General features: G+C 37.0%; 1 pseudogene; it reads right to left on the bottom strand.

Annotated features, from left to right (window-relative positions):
• Nucleotides 1–4,139: 4,139 nt before the first annotated feature.
• Nucleotides 4,140–8,655, bottom strand: LOC108705302 (annotated as a pseudogene).
• Between the last annotated feature and the right edge of the window lie 620 nt (nucleotides 8,656–9,275).

Raw genomic sequence — 9,275 nt, 5'->3', positions numbered from 1 at the left:
GACTTTCGAATGGGCTACTTCGACCTTCGACTATGACTTCGACTTCGATTCGAACTAAAAATTCGTTCGACTATTCGACCATTCGATAGTCGAAGTACTGTCTCTTTAAAAAAATACTTTGACCCCCTAGTTCGCCACCTAAAACCTACTGAAGTCAATGTTAGCCTATGGGGAAGGTCCCCATAGGCTTTCTAAGTATTTTTTGGTCGATCGATCGATTAAAATCCTTCTAATCGAATGATTCGAAGGATTTAATCGAATTGCGGTAAATCCTTCGACTTCGATATTCGAAGTCGAAGGATTTCAATTCGGGGTGAATTAACCTCGATATTCGACCTTAAGTAAATTTGCCCCTATGTGTACTGTATATTGTGAGTGGGTCCCTAAGCTCAGTAAGTGACAGCAGCACAGAGCATGTGCAGTGAATCAGCAGAAAAGAAGAAGGGGAGCTACTGGGGCATCTTTGGAGACACAGATCTTTACTGCTAAAGGGCTTTGGTTGCCTTGGGCTTGTACAAAAGTCCAAAACATGATATACAACATTTCTAGCTACTTCATTAATTAAGCTTTTAGTGGTTTAGCTTACTTGAGGGTACCTAAAATAATTATCACCCTAGCCACAGATTTCAGCTTTCCTTGTCCTTTTTAGGAAAAAGCCCCAAAATGGATACTTAAGCAACATATAATTTATATTGTTAAAGTGGATCTGCCTCCCAGACATAAAAATCTGTATGATTAAAAGTCCTTTTCAAATTATACATGAAATCCATTAAAGGCTTTAGTTCCTCACATTTTTAAGCAATCTTTTTGTTCAACCAACTGAATTAAAGCTGAAAGTCTGCAGTTCAACTGCATCTGAGTTGTTTCATTTAAAAACCTCACTGTATCACAAGTGCATCTGGGCTGCAGTTGAACAATGTGCACGACAGAAAGAAACATGCTGCCATGCTGAGCTGAATAAACCATTTAAACCTGCTCGATTTCTACACCATTTAACCCAACTTAGGGTAAGCCATTGCGGTTTGCGGTTTGATTATTTGCTCATGGGAATTTTATAGAAGTGAACAGGATGGTGTGCAAGCTTAGGAGTGTTTAGGGGCATGCGTGACTTCTATTTTAAAAGGAAACACCATAAAAATCCCTCGGCTCTATGTAAATGATTATTAATCAACTCCAATAAACACTGCATGTGTATATATATACCAGCACACATCCTATATAGCTGCTCATCTGCTAGAGAGCCTGTTATTTGGGATAACGTTGTCACACCTTTCCTAGAAATCGAAGCACCAATTAAAACACCCAAGCAGCGTGGCTGATTAGTAATTAACCCAGCCGTATACCATATGGAAACACAGAACCCAATTCAGTTTCCAGCATGCTCCAGCCATCCGGAATGTGGATTTTATAGTAAACTTCATCCCTTTAATCAGAATAAAATAAACCAGTTGTTTAAAATACATCCCTGGAGCACTTAAAATTTGGATTTGTTTATTTTGGCGTCCAGTTCCAAATGCAGAAAGTTGAACTAAGAGTGCATTCCTCGAGATACCTTTCACACATTATCATTGATACAGACTCTGCCCATTACACAAATTACATTATATTCGTTTTGTTACACTACACATCTCATTCTAAAACTAAAGGTGGCATTAATGGAAGGTGGTCCTCCATTAACAGCCTCTACACTTCTGGGAAGGATTCCCATTAGATGTTGGCACATTGTTGATGGGATTTGCTTCTATTCAGCTACAAGGGGATTAGTAAAGTTGTGCAATTAGTCCGGACTTGAAGTCGGCACACTTTAAAAGGATTTAGGTTCAAAAAAGTGAAGTGTATCTCTTCTTGTGTTGAAACAGAAATTGCCACAAAGCAGAAAGCATGGAATTGTCAATGGAATTGTAAACAGTGCTGTTATCACTTTCTTTCACAGGTAGCATGGGCCTTAGCTTAAACCATAATAAAAAGCCCCAGCGCATTATTTATTCTCCATGAGTGTCCCTCTGGTAATCGACAAACTCAGACTCAAAGTGAAATTAAACTCATTACTCCATGATGTTGAGTGGTGGTGACCTTTACATCACTACAGAAGATGTTTTACCTTATGTTTGTTCTTGCCCATGGAAATTCAAACAAATAGTTATTGTGCTTACTATGTTTCTAATTTATAGTCGCTACACCTACAATGACTTGCAGTTAAGGTGGCATACTATGATGGTCCCACACAGAGAAGCAAAAAAACAATATTAGCCTTAGCACATGCCAGCCCATGGGAAATTGGGATAAAACAGGCCTGGCAGAAGTATTAGTATTATTATTTGGATCAGATTAATTGTAGGTAGTGAGGTGCCTCACTATGGTGCTTCATCATTTAAAGGAAGCCGCAGGTAAAAATAACAAGCCATTCTGACTAGTCCGTTGACTTTCAGCATGCATTTATATGGGCAAATGGGGTACTTGACCATCAGGATTGTGGGAATTGTAATTATATTGCCTCTCTCAGGTTACCTTTCAAACGTTAACATGCATATATAGGTATGGGACCTGCTATGTTTAGGAACTTGGATTCTCCAGATAATGGGTTTCCTGTAATTTGGATCTCCATATTTTAAGTCTACTAAACAAAAAGAATTTAAACATTAAATAAACCCAATAGGACTGTTTTGCTTCCTATAAGGATTAATTGTCTCAGTTAATATCAAGTACAAGGTACTGTTTTATTATTACAGAGAAAAAAGGGAATCGTTTTTAAAAACGTAAATTATTTGGTTATAGAGTCTATGGGAGATGTCCTTCCTGTAAGTCAGAATTTTCTGAATAATGGGTTTCTGGATAATGGATTCCATACCTGCGATGAATCGATAACCAATAAACTAATAAATATGCTTTGTTCAGAGCATGTTACCCCTGTCTATCCTATAGATGCATATTTTTACTGCTTATCAGTTCACCCTAAGGTAGATTTTGATTATATTGTTAGATATTCTAATCAAATGTGTATTTACATAAGCATTGTCTGAATATGTTCAAATGTAAGACTAAGAAACTAGAAAGAAGAGAATAACAAAAGAAGTATAATGAAAGAAAAGGTTAAAACAATGATTTTCCAAACAAGTGAAACTGACTGAGCAATGAGTATTACAAGGCTAGTTTGGGACCGTGCCCCTTGATCCCTGCAGATGAGTATTAAGAGAAAGAAAGGCATAGTTCCTAAAAGACTCCATCTGAATCTTGACCAATATCCCTTGCTAAGGTCCCTCAAGACATCAGAAAAAAACAAAATAATATTGCATTTAGAATAAGCAGTTTATCTGCCAAGTTTCTTTTCCAGAATCTTTATTTTAACTGGAGCATGTTTCACCACAAATCACAGTTTTTGTTGAAATCACTCTCATGTCACCACAGACATATATGCAAGGACTTAATTCCCAAGACTCAGCAACTTGGGCTAAATACTGACACTAACTCAAAACATATCTGAGCAGAAGGATTCCAACAACATGGTTGACAGCCAATAGAAGTCCAGTACATCCAGCCACCAATCATCATTGGTGGTTTTTCTAAATGAAGAGCATACAACTTCAATCTGATGGGGAGATTCTAAATATTGTGTATTATTTGTTTACTCAACAGTATAAAGTTTAAAAACATCTTGTGCACAAAACAATTTAAATTGCTTATTTAGGTATAGCTAGGATGAATTCCATTTAGATAAAAAAAGAACAGTTTATGGGCAAACAAAGTAGTTGACAATTTGTTTAGGTATAGGTAGTGTGAACTACATTTAACTGGGTCTAAAGAACAGCAGTTATCTCTTGTTATATCTAATGATTTTTTGTAGGGAAAAATAGCAGTTTCGCATATCAAATTGCTTTCAAACTACCGTAGCACTTCTAACAAGACAGCCCGCCATGCTTCCAAATAGCAGGTAGCTCCATGTTTGGACAGATACCTTAACAAATGCACCAAAATTTAGATTATGAAAAGTACTTATATAAATTCCTCAGCAAAAGACAGTTGGTCCATTTCTACTCTTTTTTGAGAGTCAAGGAATAAAAAAACTATATTCATGTTCTGTACATATTTTTACAGCTGAAAAATGTCTTGGCCAAAAAATACCAGTGAATGATCAAGTTATTTCAGGGCCACTGCATGAAGACGATGCTGAAGGGCATCACCACATGGCATACTGCAACATATGGACTTTTTCAATACAATAGAATTTAACAAAAATAATTTCGACATATGCAATTATATTATTCCCGTGAAATTCGCAAAATGGCGAAAAATTCGCGAAACTGCGCCGGCGTCTCGTTTTTTACGCCGGCATCCGTTTTTTTGACGCCGATGACCCGTTTTTTGACCAGACGCCCGTTTTTAACGCCGGCATCTGTTTTTTTTTGGAGGCTGGCGACAATTTTTTTGGACGCCAGCGAAATTTTGTCCGCGCACGTTTCACAAATTTATTCGCCGGCAGTGAATCGCTCAAATTTTACGCGAATTCGCGCCTGGCGAATAAATTCGCCCATCACTATCCATCAGGTGTGCAGGCAATTTTACTTTGCTGCTACTGAAATAAGGTAAGGTTTATAACTCTATCCATTGTGCACAACAGCCAAATTCTAGCTTGGCATATGAGTGATAAAATGGTCAGAATCGGTACTGCTGCTTGACCTGAAAGTCCAAGCAACTGCAAATGTTTTCGTGCCCTGCCAGTTGAGTGAAAATTGCCTGGAAGCACTTTTGACCTGTGTGCCAGGCGTGGCCGTAAACAAAATATTATAGTCCAATTATGCTCAAGGGCCTCACAGAATTTTTGTATGGTATCACCATTTTTATATAATCTGGTTTTAGAACATGCAGAAAGACAAATAATTAGCCTGCTACATTTAAAAAGGGAACCTCAGTTAGCCTATTTTATCTAGCATGCATTAATACTTGTTTACTAAAATAGTAAATATTACAAAACCTAAGTCAGCCTTGTGGTACAGGTATGGGATCAGTTATCCGGAAACCCGTTATCAAGTTCTCCAAATCCAAATCTCTTAATTACGGAAAAACCATCTCCCATAGACTCCATGGGTCATAACTGTTGCTTTTGAATCTGAGCTTCATGCTAAAGATCAATTGCAAACTCACTTAACTGTTATGTCCGATGTGGGGCCGAACTACATCGGACATAACTAACGAACTACATTAAAAACATTTTTTATTTTGCACAGCCTATCTATTTACCCAGTTTTTATTTTAACACTGAACTGTTCCTTTAAAAAAAAATTAATGCTGCTCAAAGATCTTTCTAAACGTTTTCAGCATCCTAGATAGGTGCATTATGCCAGGAGAAAGCTGCTTCACCTGTTTATTTTAATGGGAACATCAATTGCCAAATTCCCACAAAACTAAATTATGCCATTAACTATTGTGCATTATGAAAACGTAGACGCCTGTATCTCCCATTCTGTGAACCGTATGCCATGCTAATAAAAATGTGATTAGTTGTTTCCCTGTTTTTCCTATTTGTTGCCTATTTATGAGGTGACTGCGTATTCTCTGTTATTATGATGGAGTGTTTTGTCAGTGATCCCCTTTTTCACTTTTGCCAGTTTTTGTAAATCAGAACATATGTCTTCGGAGAACTTCTGGTTTCTATGTCTCATTCAAGGCTTTCCAAGAAGTAGAAAAAAAATTAAGTTTTATCCTTTAATCCAGGGTTTCACATACATTTTAAACCATGACCCCTAAATTACACTGCCATGCACTGTGCTTCTCTTCCCAGGAGAAAGCAATGGATTAAAGACTGTTCATATCATAAATACGTACAAGAGAACAAACATTACTAGCTTTTTTTAGTAGAGTTAAAACCAACTAAATGTGGGGCAAACTGGCTAGTTTTTTCTTACCAGTCTTCTAAACGTGCCCACCTGGTTTTCATAGCACAAAGCTAGTTTGATTTATTTTTTTAGGTATGTTTTCTATTTTCTTTTCAAGAATATGTTTCCTTGTTATGTCGGCAACTGCTTTAAATGAAAACCCGTATGTCTCAATGCTGCTGAATCAAAATTAGTCACAGAGAAGAGTTGGTGCACTAAAAGGACTGGCAAACATGGTGAGGCATAAAAAGAAACTTACACCTTTATATTTTTAATTTTAAATCTATCTTAGCACTGTTTTTGCATGAGCTTCATTATTTTGCCATAAAAGTCCTTACTGGTGCTTTTATATTACCTATCACAAGGGCCATATTTGTGCTGCAGTAGACTGTTAGTACAGGCATGGAACCTGTTATCCAGAATGCTCTGGACCTGGGGTTTTCCAGATAAAGCATATTTCCGTAATTTGGATTTTCATACCTTTAGGGCTCTTACACACTGACATTTTTTGCTGCGCTCCCTTGCATTGCGCTTTCTTTCGTTTAGCCGCAGGGGAGTGCAGGAGTAGACGCACTCAATTATTGTGAAGGGGGCTGTACTCACACAGACGCATGTATGTGACAAACGCAGGTGAAATGCAACATGCTGCGCCCCACCTGCATTTGGCGCTTACATGCGTCTGTGTGAGTACAGCCCCCTTCACAATAATTGAGTGTGTCTATTCCTGCGAAAAAAAAACGCCCCTGTGTAAGAGCCCTTAGTCTACTAGAAAATCATTTAAACATTAAATAAACCCAATAATCGGGTTTTGCTTCCTTAAGGATGAATTATATGTAAGTTAGGTATTAGGATCAAGTACAAGCTACTGGTTTATTATTACGGACAGTATTAGAAACTTCAAGTAATAATTACATTAAAAAAAAAAGATCAAAGTGACCTATAGGTAGCTTTAGATGTACATTAATATTTTGAAAAGTATTTTTTTCCATGTCGGTACCACTTAATGCACTCACAAAGTACAGGCCCACTTTCAGTACGGACCAGGAGCCAAAATAAATGCAAATTAAAAAATGACTGTATATTTATTCAGAGTACTCCAGAATAAACTATTATTCTAGTCTTAGTAGTTTTTGAGATATTAAAATCATATACCGCATGATAATTTAGCCATAGAAGTTCTGACACAGGCCCCCCAAAAGAGAGTTGCTTAGTTTAAGTCCTGGTATTTGCAATCTAATTCCTCAGAAACCACTAAAAAATAGATCATTAAACTGTAATAGCACTCAGTGGAGAACTCTGATAGAGTTTTAAATAAACAAGTTGTGGTCTTGCGCCATCATTTATCTTGTCTGGAGAGGTATTTGATCAGTAATTACTACAAGTTACCACCCCCAGATCCCACGCACAAACATGGATCCTGCCAGAAAAACTCATTCAGCTGTGATTGCAACCCCATGATTGAGCTGGCTTTTTGTGGAAATATGTTTTCATCCAAGTAAATGATGTAGGCAAGGCCTGTCAAACTGAATGATCAAAAAGAGATTTTGGCAAGCCTGAGAAAAAAAACTGGGTTTTAGCCAATGATTTGAAAAAGCCAGGCCACATAGCATTACTTGATTCTTTAACAACAGGGAGAAAACAGTCAATGTTTAATCATGAAATCCATGGCCATTGTCAGCAAATTTTCATAAACCCAAGAGTTTAATGCACAAATTTCTGTCATAATTCTCAAGTATTGTACATTATATCATTGGTTTCCACTGTTTGGTTACCGGGCAGCAACCAATTTGTATGCAAGTGTTTCTCCCGCATGTTGGGCGCTAGTCCGGAGATCGATGTACGGATACAATCTTTGTATAATATAGACGACTTTTTCGAAGCACACACAGTAGAAAAGTGCGGAGGCTGACTATCTGTAACTTGAGGGGGCAACATGGACCATAACTGTTGCTTTTGAAACTGAACAGTTATGTCCCATGCAGTCCCTCTTAAAGTCTCTGACTAACTCAGAGTTGAGCTGAAAAACAGGAAATTAGGTTCTGGCTATTACGTTAGACATCTGCTCACTCCAGCCTTTATACATTACATTTTTGGCTAACTAACTACCTGTATATTAGAAACTTTTTTTTATTTTGACAGCCTATCTAATTACCCAGTTTTTATTTTTACATTGAACTGTTCCTTTAAGTCTATTTTAATTAGAGTTGCTGGCTTTGCTGTGTTGTGTATAAATAGAGATCATACATGCTAGAAATTTCTACTACTTAGTACTTACTACTTAGTATGTGATTTTGAAAAAAAAGTGCCACACCACCAAAATTTAAATATAAAATATAAAACTGCCATTCAGTACAGAAACTGATTAGTGTAGACCAGAGACTGATGCTATGACTTCCAGTTCTGAAAGTGCAAATAAATAGAATACTCTATACAACTTATCAGTTAAGGTGCTATTCTAAACATGATACTTAATCAATACATTTGTTCATAGCACCATCAGATTCTGGCTGATGTAACCCCAGTAAATGGATTTACATATTCTCAAGTCTTTCCCTTTAAAGCTTTAGGGTTGATTATACAACTTGTTAATTACAATTGTGTCACCTTACCCTGTCTTATTTTTATCTAGTAAATTGGGGACCAAGGAGCGTAGGTAAGCACAGGTACATATTAACAGGAGAATCATAATCAGCAGGCTCTGGAAATTAAAAATGGCAGAATGCGGAAGAGAAAATACAAGATTCAGATTAATAACAGCAATAAATAGCATACAGTTTAATCTCATGATATTGACAATTGTCCCTGCATATTGTGAATCCACTGAAATTAGCAAATTGGAAATAAAGCTGTTTGTGTGTGTGTTGAAGGGTAGTTAGGAGCAGCTGGAAGCCATTATTGCAAATTACCTCATCCTATAAATGTATTTAGTGTGAAATTGTGAACTAGCAATGGTGATCATGTGGATCATCTTCCACAATAGATGAAATTTGAAGTAATGAATAGGCGCTCTTTACTTGTTGAGGTCAAAGTAAAATAAAAATGTCAGATCAACCTTGGCCAGGTCGCCCAGACAGTGTGCAATGGATGAGTTGAAGGTATATTAAGACTTCTGATCGGATAAAAAGACTCAAGGGAAATCCCGATCACTTTGACTATGTTTGACCTCATTCATAGAGCAGTGATAGCTTGACATTGAATTTAACCAACCATATGCACTGAAGACAAAACATTCAAATATGACTAAGGCTTTAGTTGAAAACATATAAATACACCTAAAATCAAAGTGCTGCTTTTGGGATAACCTGTATTGTATAGAAGTTCTACTCCAGAGTAGGACACACGGCATACTAACATATCAACCTTTCACTGAAAATGTTGTAGATCAGGTGTGTCCAAAAAGTAGAT

This window comes from Xenopus laevis, chromosome 1S (genome assembly GCF_017654675.1).
Source record: "Xenopus laevis strain J_2021 chromosome 1S, Xenopus_laevis_v10.1, whole genome shotgun sequence".
In the NCBI taxonomy this organism is placed as follows: domain Eukaryota; kingdom Metazoa; phylum Chordata; class Amphibia; order Anura; family Pipidae; genus Xenopus; species Xenopus laevis.
The sequence above is the reverse complement of the archived record's forward strand: the minus strand, read 5'-3'. Positions and strand labels throughout refer to the sequence as shown.